This window comes from Salvelinus fontinalis, unplaced genomic scaffold (genome assembly GCF_029448725.1).
Source record: "Salvelinus fontinalis isolate EN_2023a unplaced genomic scaffold, ASM2944872v1 scaffold_0327, whole genome shotgun sequence".
Lineage (NCBI taxonomy): Eukaryota > Metazoa > Chordata > Actinopteri > Salmoniformes > Salmonidae > Salvelinus > Salvelinus fontinalis.
Window position 1 is genome coordinate 10,001 of NW_026600536.1, and position 17,121 is coordinate 27,121.

General features: G+C 41.1%; 16 non-coding genes across 16 annotated transcripts; all 16 read right to left on the reverse strand.

The window, feature by feature from the left end:
• Window positions 1-246: 246 nt before the first annotated feature.
• Window positions 247-328, reverse strand: trnas-uga (transfer RNA serine (anticodon UGA)). The gene has a single exon. It is a non-coding gene; the product is annotated as a tRNA-Ser (tRNA).
• A 1,018-nt stretch (window positions 329-1,346) lies between these two features.
• Window positions 1,347-1,428, reverse strand: trnas-uga (transfer RNA serine (anticodon UGA)). Its single transcript has one exon. It is a non-coding gene; the product is annotated as a tRNA-Ser (tRNA).
• Window positions 1,429-2,445: 1,017 nt separating this feature from the next.
• trnas-uga (transfer RNA serine (anticodon UGA)) lies at window positions 2,446-2,527 on the reverse strand. The gene has a single exon. It is a non-coding gene; the product is annotated as a tRNA-Ser (tRNA).
• A 1,017-nt stretch (window positions 2,528-3,544) lies between these two features.
• Window positions 3,545-3,626, reverse strand: trnas-uga (transfer RNA serine (anticodon UGA)). The gene has a single exon. It is a non-coding gene; the product is annotated as a tRNA-Ser (tRNA).
• Window positions 3,627-4,644: 1,018 nt separating this feature from the next.
• trnas-uga (transfer RNA serine (anticodon UGA)) lies at window positions 4,645-4,726 on the reverse strand. Its single transcript has one exon. It is a non-coding gene; the product is annotated as a tRNA-Ser (tRNA).
• A 1,018-nt stretch (window positions 4,727-5,744) lies between these two features.
• Window positions 5,745-5,826, reverse strand: trnas-uga (transfer RNA serine (anticodon UGA)). Its single transcript has one exon. It is a non-coding gene; the product is annotated as a tRNA-Ser (tRNA).
• Window positions 5,827-6,844: 1,018 nt separating this feature from the next.
• Window positions 6,845-6,926, reverse strand: trnas-uga (transfer RNA serine (anticodon UGA)). The gene has a single exon. It is a non-coding gene; the product is annotated as a tRNA-Ser (tRNA).
• A 1,018-nt stretch (window positions 6,927-7,944) lies between these two features.
• trnas-uga (transfer RNA serine (anticodon UGA)) lies at window positions 7,945-8,026 on the reverse strand. Its single transcript has one exon. It is a non-coding gene; the product is annotated as a tRNA-Ser (tRNA).
• Window positions 8,027-9,044: 1,018 nt separating this feature from the next.
• On the reverse strand, window positions 9,045-9,126 carry trnas-uga (transfer RNA serine (anticodon UGA)). The gene has a single exon. It is a non-coding gene; the product is annotated as a tRNA-Ser (tRNA).
• Window positions 9,127-10,144: 1,018 nt separating this feature from the next.
• trnas-uga (transfer RNA serine (anticodon UGA)) lies at window positions 10,145-10,226 on the reverse strand. The gene has a single exon. It is a non-coding gene; the product is annotated as a tRNA-Ser (tRNA).
• Window positions 10,227-11,244: 1,018 nt separating this feature from the next.
• On the reverse strand, window positions 11,245-11,326 carry trnas-uga (transfer RNA serine (anticodon UGA)). Its single transcript has one exon. It is a non-coding gene; the product is annotated as a tRNA-Ser (tRNA).
• A 1,018-nt stretch (window positions 11,327-12,344) lies between these two features.
• On the reverse strand, window positions 12,345-12,426 carry trnas-uga (transfer RNA serine (anticodon UGA)). Its single transcript has one exon. It is a non-coding gene; the product is annotated as a tRNA-Ser (tRNA).
• A 1,022-nt stretch (window positions 12,427-13,448) lies between these two features.
• On the reverse strand, window positions 13,449-13,530 carry trnas-uga (transfer RNA serine (anticodon UGA)). Its single transcript has one exon. It is a non-coding gene; the product is annotated as a tRNA-Ser (tRNA).
• A 1,017-nt stretch (window positions 13,531-14,547) lies between these two features.
• trnas-uga (transfer RNA serine (anticodon UGA)) lies at window positions 14,548-14,629 on the reverse strand. The gene has a single exon. It is a non-coding gene; the product is annotated as a tRNA-Ser (tRNA).
• Window positions 14,630-15,646: 1,017 nt separating this feature from the next.
• trnas-uga (transfer RNA serine (anticodon UGA)) lies at window positions 15,647-15,728 on the reverse strand. Its single transcript has one exon. It is a non-coding gene; the product is annotated as a tRNA-Ser (tRNA).
• A 1,017-nt stretch (window positions 15,729-16,745) lies between these two features.
• On the reverse strand, window positions 16,746-16,827 carry trnas-uga (transfer RNA serine (anticodon UGA)). The gene has a single exon. It is a non-coding gene; the product is annotated as a tRNA-Ser (tRNA).
• Window positions 16,828-17,121: the final 294 nt, after the last annotated feature.

The following is a 17,121-nucleotide window of genomic DNA, read 5'->3' on the forward strand; positions in this document are numbered from 1 at the left end:
TGGTCAACTTGATGGCACGACATATTGATCTTGTTGCGCCAAGTAACCTCGGTCCTTTAAATAGCTGTGAAGTTTGGAAGTTTAATGTGCTAGTCAAAAAACTATGTGCAGAGAAAGTACAAGTGAGTACAAGTACAAGTTATTCACTGAGAATAAGATTTTAAAAAGGACAATTCCATGTATTAAGGACATTATCCATATCAAGTCACTAAGTATATGTTAAAAATAAAGACAGGTTTGCCATAGCGCTGTGAGCAGGGTTCGAACCTGCGCGGGGAGACCCCATTGGATTTCAAGTCCAACGCCTTAACCACTCGGCCATCGCAGCTACTTCTGTTAACTTTTACGCCTTACCCAGTCCGCTATCTCATTCTGACCATTTTACCTCTAAAATGACCAGATTAGCCTACTTGAAATGTTTGTAATGGAAGATATATTCTGAGCACCTGAATCAAACGACAAGTCCACTGTTTAAGGACATTATCCATATCAAGTTCCCAATGACATGTTACAAATAAAGACTGGATCGTCAAAGCGCTGTGTGCAGGGTTCAAACGTGCGCTGGGAGATCCCATTGAATTTCGAGTCCAACGCTTTAACCACTCAGCAATCAAAGTTTTCTGAGGTGGATCACACAAGGACAAAAATATCTAAATACAACTGCCTAATTGAAATATTTTTCAAAGCAAAGTAAAATAAGCTATTTTCTGAGCACTTCAATCGTTGGACAAGCCCATAAAGTAAGGACAATTTAACTTCTCTAGGGTAGGGGGCAGCATTAGGAATTTTGGATGAAATGCATGCCCAAATTAAACTGCCTGCTTCTCGGGCCCAGAAGATATGAAATGAAAACTGTACAGGGAGAACAAATTGGATTTCAATTCCAATGCTGAAACCACTTGGCCATCACCGCAGTAGGAATCTAAGGAAAGTGATGAGGAGAAAGCAGAAGTGAGCTATGCGCTTCGAGCAAGGTAAGAACATGGGTGGGGAGACCCCATTGAAAATCAGGTCCAACGTTGAAAGAACTCGGCCATTGAATGCTGTTGGAATGCAAGTAAAGGGATTGGGATTTGGAAACAGACATCATTGGTGTAAAATGGTCAACTTGATGGCACGACATATTGATCTTGTTGCGCCAAGTAACCTCGGTCCTTTAAATAGCTGTGAAGTTTGGAAGTTTAATGTGCTAGTCAAAAAACTATGTGCAGAGAAAGTACAAGTGAGTACAAGTACAAGTTATTCACTGAGAATAAGATTTTAAAAAGGACAATTCCATGTATTAAGGACATTATCCATATCAAGTCACTAAGTATATGTTAAAAATAAAGACAGGTTTGCCATAGCGGTGTGAGCAGGGTTCGAACCTGCGCGGGGAGACCCCATTGGATTTCAAATCCAACGCCTTAACCACTCGGCCATCGCAGCTACTTCTGTTAACTTTTACGCCTTACCCAGTCCGCTATCTCATTCTGACCATTTTACCTCTACAATGACCAGATTAGCCTACTTGAAATGTTTGTAATGGAAGATATATTCTGAGCACTTGAATCAAAGGACAAGTCCACGGTTTAAGGACATTATCCATATCAAGTCCCCAATGACATGTTACAAATAAAGACTGGATTGTCAAAGCGCTGTGTGCAGGGTTCAAACGTGCGCTGGGAGATCCCATTGAATTTCGAGTCCAACGCTTTAACCACTCAGCAATCAAAGTTTTCTGAGGTGGATCACACAAGGACAAAAGTATCCAAATTCAACTGCCTAATTGAACATTTTTTCAAGCAAAGTCAAATGAGCTATTTTCTGAGCACTTCAATCATTGGACGAGCCCATAAAGTAAGGACAATTTAACTTCTCTAGGGTAGGGGGCAGCATTAAGAATTTTGTATGAAATGCATGCCCAAATTAAACTGCCTGCTTCTCGGGCCCAGAAGATATGATATGAAAACTGTACAGGGAGAACAAATTGGATGACAATTCCAATGCTTAAACCACTTGGCCATCGCAGCAGTAGGAATCTAAGGAAAGTGATGAGGAGAAAGCAGAAGTGGGCTATACGCTTCGAGCAAGGTAAGAACATGGGTGGGGAGACCCCATTGAAATTCAGGTCCAACGTCGAAAGAACTCGGCCAATGAATGCTGTTGGAATGCAAGTAAAGGGATTGGGATTTGGAAACAGACATCATTGGTGTAAAATGGTCAACTTGATGGCACGACATATTGATCTTGTTGCGCCAAGTAACCTCGGTCCTTTAAATAGCTGTGAAGTTTGGAAGTTTAATGTGCTAGTCAAAAAACTATGTGCAGAGAAAGTACAAGTGAGTACAAGTACAAGTTATTCACTGAGAATAAGATTTTAAAAAGGACAATTCCATGTATTAAGGACATTATCCATATCAAGTCACTAAGTATATGTTAAAAATAAAGACAGGTTTGCCATAGCGCTGTGAGCAGGGTTCGAACCTGCGCGGGGAGACCCCATTGGATTTCAAATCCAACGCCTTAACCACTCGGCCATCGCAGCTACTTCTGTTAACTTTTACGCCTTACCCAGTCCGCTATCTCATTCTGACCATTTTACCTCTACAATGACCAGATTAGCCTACTTGAAATGTTTGTAATGGAAGATATATTCTGAGCACTTGAATCAAAGGACAAGTCCACGGTTTAAGGACATTATCCATATCAAGTCTCCAATGACATGTTACAAATAAAGACTGGATCGTCAAAGCGCTGTGTGCAGGGTTCAAACGTGCGCTGGGAGATCCCATTGAATTTCGAGTCCAACGCTTTAACCACTCAGCAATCAAAGTTTTCTGAGGTGGATCACACAATGACAAAAGTATCCAAATTCAACTGCCTAATTGAACATTTTTTCAAGCAAAGTCAAATGAGCTATTTTCTGAGCACTTCAATCATTGGACGAGCCCATAAAGTAAGGACAATTTAACTTCTCTAGGGTAGGGGGCAGCATTAAGAATTTTGTATGAAATGCATGCCCAAATTAAACTGCCTGCTTCTCGGGCCCAGAAGATATGATATGAAAACTGTACAGGGAGAACAAATTGGATGACAATTCCAATGCTTAAACCACTTGGCCATCGCAGCAGTAGGAATCTAAGGAAAGTGATGAGGAGAAAGCAGAAGTGGGCTATACGCTTCGAGCAAGGTAAGAACATGGGTGGGGAGACCCCATTGAAATTCAGGTCCAACGTCGAAAGAACTCGGCCAATGAATGCTGTTGGAATGCAAGTAAAGGGATTGGGATTTGGAAACAGACATCATTGGTGTAAAATGGTCAACTTGATGGCACGACATATTGATCTTGTTGCGCCAAGTAACCTCGGTCCTTTAAATAGCTGTGAAGTTTGGAAGTTTAATGTGCTAGTCAAAAAACTATGTGCAGAGAAAGTACAAGTGAGTACAAGTACAAGTTATTCACTGAGAATAAGATTTTAAAAAGGACAATTCCATGTATTAAGGACATTATCCATATCAAGTCACTAAGTATATGTTAAAAATAAAGACAGGTTTGCCATAGCGCTGTGAGCAGGGTTCGAACCTGCGCGGGGAGACCCAATTGGATTTCAAGTCCAACGCCTTAACCACTCGGCCATCGCAGCTACTTCTGTTAACTTTTACGCCTTACCCAGTCCGCTATCTCATTCTGACCATTTTACCTCTAAAATGACCAGATTAGCCTACTTGAAATGTTTGTAATGGAAGATATATTCTGAGCACCTGAATCAAACGACAAGTCCACTGTTTAAGGACATTATCCATATCAAGTTCCCAATGACATGTTACAAATAAAGACTGGATCGTCAAAGCGCTGTGTGCAGGGTTCAAACGTGCGCTGGGAGATCCCATTGAATTTCGAGTCCAACGCTTTAACCACTCAGCAATCAAAGTTTTCTGAGGTGGATCACACAAGGACAAAAATATCTAAATACAACTGCCTAATTGAAATATTTTTCAAAGCAAAGTAAAATAAGCTATTTTCTGAGCACTTCAATCGTTGGACAAGCCCATAAAGTAAGGACAATTTAACTTCTCTAGGGTAGGGGGCAGCATTAGGAATTTTGGATGAAATGCATGCCCAAATTAAACTGCCTGCTTCTCGGGCCCAGAAGATATGAAATGAAAACTGTACAGGGAGAACAAATTGGATTTCAATTCCAATGCTGAAACCACTTGGCCATCACCGCAGTAGGAATCTAAGGAAAGTGATGAGGAGAAAGCAGAAGTGAGCTATGCGCTTCGAGCAAGGTAAGAACATGGGTGGGGAGACCCCATTGAAAATCAGGTCCAACGTTGAAAGAACTCGGCCATTGAATGCTGTTGGAATGCAAGTAAAGGGATTGGGATTTGGAAACAGACATCATTGGTGTAAAATGGTCAACTTGATGGCACGACATATTGATCTTGTTGCGCCAAGTAACCTCGGTCCTTTAAATAGCTGTGAAGTTTGGAAGTTTAATGTGCTAGTCAAAAAACTATGTGCAGAGAAAGTACAAGTGAGTACAAGTACAAGTTATTCACTGAGAATAAGATTTTAAAAAGGACAATTACGTGTATTAAGAAAAATATCCATATCAAGTCACTAAGTATATGTTAAAAATAAAGACAGGTTTGCCATAGCGCTGTGAGCAGGGTTCGAACCTGCGCGGGGAGACCCCATTGGATTTCAAGTCCAACGCCTTAACCACGCAGCTATCGCAGCTACTTCTGTTACTTCCGACGCCTTACCCAGTCCGCTATCTCATTCTGACCATTTTACCTCTAAAATGACCAGATTAGCCTACTTGAAATGTTTGTAATGGAAGATATATTCTGAGCACCTGAATCAAACGACAAGTCCACTGTTTAAGGACATTATCCATATCAAGTTCCCAATGACATGTTACAAATAAAGACTGGATCGTCAAAGCGCTGTGTGCAGGGTTCAAACGTGCGCTGGGAGATCCCATTGAATTTCGAGTCCAACGCTTTAACCACTCAGCAATCAAAGTTTTCTGAGGTGGATCACACAAGGACAAAAATATCTAAATACAACTGCCTAATTGAAATATTTTTCAAAGCAAAGTAAAATAAGCTATTTTCTGAGCACTTCAATCGTTGGACAAGCCCATAAAGTAAGGACAATTTAACTTCTCTAGGGTAGGGGGCAGCATTAGGAATTTTGGATGAAATGCATGCCCAAATTAAACTGCCTGCTTCTCGGGCCCAGAAGATATGAAATGAAAACTGTACAGGGAGAACAAATTGGATTTCAATTCCAATGCTGAAACCACTTGGCCATCACCGCAGTAGGAATCTAAGGAAAGTGATGAGGAGAAAGCAGAAGTGAGCTATGCGCTTCGAGCAAGGTAAGAACATGGGTGGGGAGACCCCATTGAAAATCAGGTCCAACGTTGAAAGAACTCGGCCATTGAATGCTGTTGGAATGCAAGTAAAGGGATTGGGATTTGGAAACAGACATCATTGGTGTAAAATGGTCAACTTGATGGCACGACATATTGATCTTGTTGCGCCAAGTAACCTCGGTCCTTTAAATAGCTGTGAAGTTTGGAAGTTTAATGTGCTAGTCAAAAAACTATGTGCAGAGAAAGTACAAGTGAGTACAAGTACAAGTTATTCACTGAGAATAAGATTTTAAAAAGGACAATTACGTGTATTAAGAAAAATATCCATATCAAGTCACTAAGTATATGTTAAAAATAAAGACAGGTTTGCCATAGCGCTGTGAGCAGGGTTCGAACCTGCGCGGGGAGACCCCATTGGATTTCAAGTCCAACGCCTTAACCACTCAGCTATCGCAGCTACTTCTGTTACTTCCGACGCCTTACCCAGTCCGCTATCTCATTCTGACCATTTTACCTCTAAAATGACCAGATTAGCCTACTTGAAATGTTTGTAATGGAAGATATATTCTGAGCACCTGAATCAAACGACAAGTCCACTGTTTAAGGACATTATCCATATCAAGTTCCCAATGACATGTTACAAATAAAGACTGGATCGTCAAAGCGCTGTGTGCAGGGTTCAAACGTGCGCTGGGAGATCCCATTGAATTTCGAGTCCAACGCTTTAACCACTCAGCAATCAAAGTTTTCTGAGGTGGATCACACAAGGACAAAAATATCTAAATACAACTGCCTAATTGAAATATTTTTCAAAGCAAAGTAAAATAAGCTATTTTCTGAGCACTTCAATCGTTGGACAAGCCCATAAAGTAAGGACAATTTAACTTCTCTAGGGTAGGGGGCAGCATTAGGAATTTTGGATGAAATGCATGCCCAAATTAAACTGCCTGCTTCTCGGGCCCAGAAGATATGAAATGAAAACTGTACAGGGAGAACAAATTGGATTTCAATTCCAATGCTGAAACCACTTGGCCATCACCGCAGTAGGAATCTAAGGAAAGTGATGAGGAGAAAGCAGAAGTGAGCTATGCGCTTCGAGCAAGGTAAGAACATGGGTGGGGAGACCCCATTGAAAATCAGGTCCAACGTTGAAAGAACTCGGCCATTGAATGCTGTTGGAATGCAAGTAAAGGGATTGGGATTTGGAAACAGACATCATTGGTGTAAAATGGTCAACTTGATGGCACGACATATTGATCTTGTTGCGCCAAGTAACCTCGGTCCTTTAAATAGCTGTGAAGTTTGGAAGTTTAATGTGCTAGTCAAAAAACTATGTGCAGAGAAAGTACAAGTGAGTACAAGTACAAGTTATTCACTGAGAATAAGATTTTAAAAAGGACAATTACGTGTATTAAGAAAAATATCCATATCAAGTCACTAAGTATATGTTAAAAATAAAGACAGGTTTGCCATAGCGCTGTGAGCAGGGTTCGAACCTGCGCGGGGAGACCCCATTGGATTTCAAGTCCAACGCCTTAACCACTCAGCTATCGCAGCTACTTCTGTTACTTCCGACGCCTTACCCAGTCCGCTATCTCATTCTGACCATTTTACCTCTAAAATGACCAGATTAGCCTACTTGAAATGTTTGTAATGGAAGATATATTCTGAGCACCTGAATCAAACGACAAGTCCACTGTTTAAGGACATTATCCATATCAAGTTCCCAATGACATGTTACAAATAAAGACTGGATCGTCAAAGCGCTGTGTGCAGGGTTCAAACGTGCGCTGGGAGATCCCATTGAATTTCGAGTCCAACGCTTTAACCACTCAGCAATCAAAGTTTTCTGAGGTGGATCACACAAGGACAAAAATATCTAAATACAACTGCCTAATTGAAATATTTTTCAAAGCAAAGTAAAATAAGCTATTTTCTGAGCACTTCAATCGTTGGACAAGCCCATAAAGTAAGGACAATTTAACTTCTCTAGGGTAGGGGGCAGCATTAGGAATTTAAGATGAAATGCATGCCCAAATTAAACTGCCTGCTTCTCGGGCCCAGAAGATATGAAATGAAAACTGTACAGGGAGAACAAATTGGATTTCAATTCCAATGCTGAAACCACTTGGCCATCACCGCAGTAGGAATCTAAGGAAAGTGATGAGGAGAAAGCAGAAGTGAGCTATGCGCTTCGAGCAAGGTAAGAACATGGGTGGGGAGACCCCATTGAAAATCAGGTCCAACGTTGAAAGAACTCGGCCATTGAATGCTGTTGGAATGCAAGTAAAGGGATTGGGATTTGGAAACAGACATCATTGGTGTAAAATGGTCAACTTGATGGCACGACATATTGATCTTGTTGCGCCAAGTAACCTCGGTCCTTTAAATAGCTGTGAAGTTTGGAAGTTTAATGTGCTAGTCAAAAAACTATGTGCAGAGAAAGTACAAGTGAGTACAAGTACAAGTTATTCACTGAGAATAAGATTTTAAAAAGGACAATTACGTGTATTAAGAAAAATATCCATATCAAGTCACTAAGTATATGTTAAAAATAAAGACAGGTTTGCCATAGCGCTGTTAGCAGGGTTCGAACCTGCGCGGGGAGACCCCATTGGATTTCAAGTCCAACGCCTTAACCACTCAGCTATCGCAGCTACTTCTGTTACTTCCGACGCCTTACCCAGTCCGCTATCTCATTCTGACCATTTTACCTCTAAAATGACCAGATTAGCCTACTTGAAATGTTTGTAATGGAAGATATATTCTGAGCACCTGAATCAAACGACAAGTCCACTGTTTAAGGACATTATCCATATCAAGTTCCCAATGACATGTTACAAATAAAGACTGGATCGTCAAAGCGCTGTGTGCAGGGTTCAAACGTGCGCTGGGAGATCCCATTGAATTTCGAGTCCAACGCTTTAACCACTCAGCAATCAAAGTTTTCTGAGGTGGATCACACAAGGACAAAAATATCTAAATACAACTGCCTAATTGAAATATTTTTCAAAGCAAAGTAAAATAAGCTATTTTCTGAGCACTTCAATCGTTGGACAAGCCCATAAAGTAAGGACAATTTAACTTCTCTAGGGTAGGGGGCAGCATTAGGAATTTTGGATGAAATGCATGCCCAAATTAAACTGCCTGCTTCTCGGGCCCAGAAGATATGAAATGAAAACTGTACAGGGAGAACAAATTGGATTTCAATTCCAATGCTGAAACCACTTGGCCATCACCGCAGTAGGAATCTAAGGAAAGTGATGAGGAGAAAGCAGAAGTGAGCTATGCGCTTCGAGCAAGGTAAGAACATGGGTGGGGAGACCCCATTGAAAATCAGGTCCAACGTTGAAAGAACTCGGCCATTGAATGCTGTTGGAATGCAAGTAAAGGGATTGGGATTTGGAAACAGACATCATTGGTGTAAAATGGTCAACTTGATGGCACGACATATTGATCTTGTTGCGCCAAGTAACCTCGGTCCTTTAAATAGCTGTGAAGTTTGGAAGTTTAATGTGCTAGTCAAAAAACTATGTGCAGAGAAAGTACAAGTGAGTACAAGTACAAGTTATTCACTGAGAATAAGATTTTAAAAAGGACAATTACGTGTATTAAGAAAAATATCCATATCAAGTCACTAAGTATATGTTAAAAATAAAGAGAGGTTTGCCATAGCGCTGTGAGCAGGGTTCGAACCTGCGCGGGGAGACCCCATTGGATTTCAAGTCCAACGCCTTAACCACGCAGCTATCGCAGCTACTTCTGTTACTTCCGACGCCTTACCCAGTCCGCTATCTCATTCTGACCATTTTACCTCTAAAATGACCAGATTAGCCTACTTGAAATGTTTGTAATGGAAGATATATTCTGAGCACCTGAATCAAACGACAAGTCCACTGTTTAAGGACATTATCCATATCAAGTTCCCAATGACATGTTACAAATAAAGACTGGATCGTCAAAGCGCTGTGTGCAGGGTTCAAACGTGCGCTGGGAGATCCCATTGAATTTCGAGTCCAACGCTTTAACCACTCAGCAATCAAAGTTTTCTGAGGTGGATCACACAAGGACAAAAATATCTAAATACAACTGCCTAATTGAAATATTTTTCAAAGCAAAGTAAAATAAGCTATTTTCTGAGCACTTCAATCGTTGGACGAGCCCATAAAGTAAGGACAATTTAACTTCTCTAGGGTAGGGGGCAGCATTAGGAATTTTGGATGAAATGCATGCCCAAATTAAACTGCCTGCTTCTCGGGCCCAGAAGATATGAAATGAAAACTGTACAGGGAGAACAAATTGGATTTCAATTCCAATGCTGAAACCACTTGGCCATCACCGCAGTAGGTATCTAAGGAAAGTGATGAGGAGAAAGCAGAAGTGAGCTATGCGCTTCGAGCAAGGTAAGAACATGGGTGGGGAGACCCCATTGAAAATCAGGTCCAACGTTGAAAGAACTCGGCCATTGAATGCTGTTGGAATGCAAGTAAAGGGATTGGGATTTGGAAACAGACATCATTGGTGTAAAATGGTCAACTTGATGGCACGACATATTGATCTTGTTGCGCCAAGTAACCTCGGTCCTTTAAATAGCTGTGAAGTTTGGAAGTTTAATGTGCTAGTCAAAAAACTATGTGCAGAGAAAGTACAAGTGAGTACAAGTACAAGTTATTCACTGAGAATAAGATTTTAAAAAGGACAGTTACGTGTATTAAGAAAAATATCCATATCAAGTCACTAAGTATATGTTAAAAATAAAGACAGGTTTGCCATAGCGCTGTGAGCAGGGTTCGAACCTGCGCGGGGAGACCCCATTGGATTTCAAGTCCAACGCCTTAACCACTCAGCTATCGCAGCTACTTCTGTTACTTCCGACGCCTTACCCAGTCCGCTATCTCATTCTGACCATTTTACCTCTAAAATGACCAGATTAGCCTACTTGAAATGTTTGTAATGGAAGATATATTCTGAGCACCTGAATCAAACGACAAGTCCACTGTTTAAGGACATTATCCATATCAAGTTCCCAATGACATGTTACAAATAAAGACTGGATCGTCAAAGCGCTGTGTGCAGGGTTCAAACGTGCGCTGGGAGATCCCATTGAATTTCGAGTCCAACGCTTTAACCACTCAGCAATCAAAGTTTTCTGAGGTGGATCACACAAGGACAAAAATATCTAAATACAACTGCCTAATTGAAATATTTTTCAAAGCAAAGTAAAATAAGCTATTTTCTGAGCACTTCAATCGTTGGACAAGCCCATAAAGTAAGGACAATTTAACTTCTCTAGGGTAGGGGGCAGCATTAGGAATTTTGGATGAAATGCATGCCCAAATTAAACTGCCTGCTTCTCGGGCCCAGAAGATATGAAATGAAAACTGTACAGGGAGAACAAATTGGATTTCAATTCCAATGCTGAAACCACTTGGCCATCACCGCAGTAGGAATCTAAGGAAAGTGATGAGGAGAAAGCAGAAGTGAGCTATGCGCTTCGAGCAAGGTAAGAACATGGGTGGGGAGACCCCATTGAAAATCAGGTCCAACGTTGAAAGAACTCGGCCATTGAATGCTGTTGGAATGCAAGTAAAGGGATTGGGATTTGGAAACAGACATCATTGGTGTAAAATGGTCAACTTGATGGCACGACATATTGATCTTGTTGCGCCAAGTAACCTCGGTCCTTTAAATAGCTGTGAAGTTTGGAAGTTTAATGTGCTAGTCAAAAAACTATGTGCAGAGAAAGTACAAGTGAGTACAAGTACAAGTTATTCACTGAGAATAAGATTTTAAAAAGGACAATTACGTGTATTAAGAAAAATATCCATATCAAGTCACTAAGTATATGTTAAAAATAAAGAGAGGTTTGCCATAGCGCTGTGAGCAGGGTTCGAACCTGCGCGGGGAGACCCCATTGGATTTCAAGTCCAACGCCTTAACCACGCAGCTATCGCAGCTACTTCTGTTACTTCCGACGCCTTACCCAGTCCGCTATCTCATTCTGACCATTTTACCTCTAAAATGACCAGATTAGCCTACTTGAAATGTTTGTAATGGAAGATATATTCTGAGCACCTGAATCAAACGACAAGTCCACTGTTTAAGGACATTATCCATATCAAGTTCCCAATGACATGTTACAAATAAAGACTGGATCGTCAAAGCGCTGTGTGCAGGGTTCAAACGTGCGCTGGGAGATCCCATTGAATTTCGAGTCCAACGCTTTAACCACTCAGCAATCAAAGTTTTCTGAGGTGGATCACACAAGGACAAAAATATCTAAATACAACTGCCTAATTGAAATATTTTTCAAAGCAAAGTAAAATAAGCTATTTTCTGAGCACTTCAATCGTTGGACAAGCCCATAAAGTAAGGACAATTTAACTTCTCTAGGGTAGGGGGCAGCATTAGGAATTTTGGATGAAATGCATGCCCAAATTAAACTGCCTGCTTCTCGGGCCCAGAAGATATGAAATGAAAACTGTACAGGGAGAACAAATTGGATTTCAATTCCAATGCTGAAACCACTTGGCCATCACCGCAGTAGGAATCTAAGGAAAGTGATGAGGAGAAAGCAGAAGTGAGCTATGCGCTTCGAGCAAGGTAAGAACATGGGTGGGGAGACCCCATTGAAAATCAGGTCCAACGTTGAAAGAACTCGGCCATTGAATGCTGTTGGAATGCAAGTAAAGGGATTGGGATTTGGAAACAGACATCATTGGTGTAAAATGGTCAACTTGATGGCACGACATATTGATCTTGTTGCGCCAAGTAACCTCGGTCCTTTAAATAGCTGTGAAGTTTGGAAGTTTAATGTGCTAGTCAAAAAACTATGTGCAGAGAAAGTACAAGTGAGTACAAGTACAAGTTATTCACTGAGAATAAGATTTTAAAAAGGACAATTACGTGTATTAAGAAAAATATCCATATCAAGTCACTAAGTATATGTTAAAAATAAAGACAGGTTTGCCATAGCGCTGTGAGCAGGGTTCGAACCTGCGCGGGGAGAACCCATTGGATTTCAAGTCCAACGCCTTAACCACGCAGCTATCGCAGCTACTTCTGTTACTTCCGACGCCTTACCCAGTCCGCTATCTCATTCTGACCATTTTACCTCTAAAATGACCAGATTAGCCTACTTGAAATGTTTGTAATGGAAGATATATTCTGAGCACCTGAATCAAACGACAAGTCCACTGTTTAAGGACATTATCCATATCAAGTTCCCAATGACATGTTACAAATAAAGACTGGATCGTCAAAGCGCTGTGTGCAGGGTTCAAACGTGCGCTGGGAGATCCCATTGAATTTCGAGTCCAACGCTTTAACCACTCAGCAATCAAAGTTTTCTGAGGTGGATCACACAAGGACAAAAATATCTAAATACAACTGCCTAATTGAAATATTTTTCAAAGCAAAGTAAAATAAGCTATTTTCTGAGCACTTCAATCGTTGGACAAGCCCATAAAGTAAGGACAATTTAACTTCTCTAGGGTAGGGGGCAGCATTAGGAATTTTGGATGAAATGCATGCCCAAATTAAACTGCCTGCTTCTCGGGCCCAGAAGATATGATATGAAAAATGTACAGGGAGAACAAATTGGATTTCAATTCCAATGCTGAAACCACTTGGCCATCGCAGCAGTAGGAATCTAAGGAAAGTGATGAGGAGAAAGCAGAAGTGAGCTATACGCTTCGAGCAAGGTAAGAACATGGGTGGGGAGACCCCATTGAAATTCAGGTCCAACGTCGAAAGAACTCGGCCATTGAATGCTGTTGGAATGCAAGTAAAGGGATTGGGATTTGGAAACAGACATCATTGGTGTAAAATGGTCAACTTGATGGCACGACATATTGATCTTGTTGCGCCAAGTAACCTCGGTCCTTTAATTAAATAGCTGTGAAGTTTGGAAGTTTAATGTGCTAGTCAAAAAACTATGTGCAGAGAAAGTACAAGTGAGTACAAGTACAAGTTATTCACTGAGAATAAGATTTTAAAAAGGACAATTACGTGTATTAAGAAAAATATCCATATCAAGTCACTAAGTATATGTTAAAAGTAAAGACAGTTTTGCCATAGCGCTGTGAGCAGGGTTCGAACCTGCGCTGGGAGTCCCCATTGAATTTCAAGTCCAACACCTTAACCACTCGGCCACCGCGGCTACTGCTGTTACCTCTGACGCCTTACCCAGTCCGGTATCTCATTCTGACCATTTTACCTCTAAAATGACCAGATTAGCCTACTTGAAATGTTTGTAATGGAAGATATATTCTGAGCACTTGAATCAAAGGACAAGTCCACGGTTTAAGGACATTATCCATATCAAGTCCCCAATGACATGTTACAAATAAAGACTGGATCGTCAAAGCGCTGTGTGCAGGGTTCAAACGTGCGCTGGGAGATCCCATTGAATTTCGAGTCCAACGCTTTAACCACTCAGCAATCAAAGTTTTCTGAGGTGGATCACACAAGGACAAAAGTAACCAAATTCAACTGCCTAATTGAAATATTTTTCAAGCAAAGTAAAATATGCTATTTTCTTAGCACTTCAATCATTGGACGAGCCCATAAAGTAAGGACAATTTAACTTCTCTAGGGTAGGGGGCAGCATTAGGAATTTTGGATGAAATGCATGCCCAAATTAAACTGCCTGCTTCTCGGGCCCAGAAGATATGATATGAAAACTGTACAGGGAGAACAAATTGGATTTCAATTCCAATGCTGAAACCACTTGGCCATCGCAGCAGTAGGAATCTAAGGAAAGTGATGAGGAGAAAGCAGAAGTGAGCTATACGCTTCGAGCAAGGTAAGAACATGGGTGGGGAGACCCCATTAAAATTCAGGTCCAACGTCGAAAGAACTCGGCCATTGAATGCTGTTGGAATGCAAGTAAAGGGATTGGGATTTGGAAACAGACATCATTGGTGTAAAATGGTCAACTTGATGGCACGACATATTGATCTTGTTGCGCCAAGTAACCTCGGTCCTTTAAATAGCTGTGAAGTTTGGAAGTTTAATGTGCTAGTCAAAAAACTATGTGCAGAGAAAGTACAAGTGAGTACAAGTACAAGTTATTCACTGAGAATAAGATTTTAAAAAGGACAATTCCATGTATTAAGGACATTATCCATATCAAGTCACTAAGTATATGTTAAAAATAAAGACAGGTTTGCCATAGCGCTGTGAGCAGGGTTCGAACCTGCGCGGGGAGACCCCATTGGATTTCAAGTCCAACGCCTTAACCACTCGGCCATCGCAGATACTTCTGTTAACTTTTACCCCTTACCCAGTCCGCTATCTCATTCTGACCATTTTACCTCTACAATGACCAGATTAGCCTACTTGAAACGTTTGTAATGGAAGATATATTCTGAGCACTTGAATCAAAGGACAAGTCCACGGTTTAAGGACATTATCCATATCAAGTCCCCAATGACATGTTACAAATAAAGACTGGATCGTCAAAGCGCTGTGTGCAGGGTTCAAACGTGCGCTGGGAGATCCCATTGAATTTCGAGTCCAACGCTTTAACCACTCGGCAATCAAAGCTTTCTGAGGTGGATCACACAAGGACAAAAGTATCCAAATTCAACTGCCTAATTGAACATTTTTTCAAGCAAAGTCAAATGAGCTATTTTCTGAGCACTTCAATCATTGGACGAGCCCATAAAGTAAGGACAATTTAACTTCTCTAGGGTAGGGGGCAGCATTAGGAATTTTGGATGAAATGCATGCCCAAATTAAACTGCCTGCTTCCCGGGCCCAGAAGATATGATATGAAAACTGTACAGGGAGAACAAATTGGATTTCAATTCCAATGCTGAAACCACTTGGCCATCACCGCAGTAGGAATCTAAGGAAAGTGATGAGGAGAAAGCAGAAGTGAGCTATACGCTTCGAGCAAGGTAAGAACATGGGTGGGGAGACCCCATTGAAATTCAGGTCCAACGTCGAAAGAACTCGGCCATTGAATGCTGTTGGAATGCAAGTAAAGGAATTGGGATTTGGAAACAGACATCATTGGTGTAAAATGGTCAACTTGATGGCACGACATATTGATCTTGTTGCGCCAAGTAACCTCGGTCCTTTAAATAGCTGTGAAGTTTGGAAGTTTAATGTGCTAGTCAAAAAACTATGTGCAGAGAAAGTACAAGTGAGTACAAGTACAAGTTATTCACTGAGAATAAGATTTTAAAAAGGACAATTACGTGTATTAAGAAAAATATCCATATCAAGTCACTAAGTATATGTTAAAAATAAAGACAGGTTTGCCATAGCGCTGTGTGCAGGGTTCGAACCTGCGCGGAGAGACCCCATTGAATTTCAAGTCCAACGCCTTAACCACTCGGCCATCGCAGCTACTTCTGTTAGCTACGAAGCCTTACCCAGTCCGCTATCTCATTCTGACCATTTTACCTCTAAAATGACCAGATTAGCCTACTTGAAATGTTTGTAATGGAAGATATATTCTGAGCACTTGAATCAAAGGACAAGTCCACGGTTTAAGGACATTATCCATATCAAGTCCCCAATGACATGTTACAAATAAAGACTGGATCGTCAAAGCGCTGTGTGCAGGGTTCAAACGTGCGCTGGGAGATCCCATTGAATTTCGAGTCCAACGCTTTAACCACTCGGCAATCAAAGTTTTCTGAGGTGGATCACACAAGGACAAAAGTATCCAAATTCAACTGCCTAATTGAAATATTTTTCAAGCAAAGTAAAATAGGCTATTTTCCGAGCACTTCAATCGTTGGACGAGCCCATAAAGTAAGGACAATTTAACTTCTCTAGGGTAGGGGGCAGCATTAGGAATTTTGGATGAAATGCATGCCCAAATTAAACTGCCTGCTTCTCGGGCCCAGAAGATATGATATGAAAACTGTACAGGGAGAACAAATTGGATTTCAATTCCAATGCTGAAACCACTTGGCCATCGCAGCAGTAGGAATCTAAGGAAAGTGATGAGGAGAAAGCAGAAGTGAGCTATACGCTTCGAGCAAGGTAAGAACATGGGTGAGGAGACCTTATTGAAATTCAGGTCCAACGTTGAAAGAACTCGGCCATTGAATGCTGTTGGAATGCAAGTAAAGGGATTGGGATTTGGAAACAGACATCATTGGTGTAAAATGGTCAACTTGATGGCACGACATATTGATCTTGTTGCGCCAAGTAACCTCGGTCCTTTAAATAGCTGTGAAGTTTGGAAGTTTAATGTGCTAGTCAAAAAACTATGTGCAGAGAAAGTACAAGTGAGTACAAGTACAAGTTATTCACTGAGAATAAGATTTTAAAAAGGACAATTCCATGTATTAAGGACATTATCCATATCAAGTCACTAAGTATATGTTAAAAATAAAGACAGGTTTGCCATAGCGCTGTGAGCAGGGTTCGAACCTGCGCGGGGAGACCCCATTGAATTTCAAGTCCAACGCCTTAACCACTCGGCCATCGCAGCTACTTCTGTTAACTTTGACGCCTTACCCAGTCCGCTATCTCATTCTGACCATTTTACCTCTAAAATGACCAGATTAGCCTACTTGAAATGTTTGTAATGGAAGATATATTCTAAGCACTTGAATCAAAGGACAAGTCCACGGTTTAAGGACATTATCCATATCAAGTCCCCAATGACATGTTACAAATAAAGACTGGATCGTCAAAGCGCTGTGTGCAGGGTTCAAACGTGCGCTGGGAGATCCCATTGAATTTCGAGTCCAACGCTTTAACCACTCGGCAATCAAATTTTTCT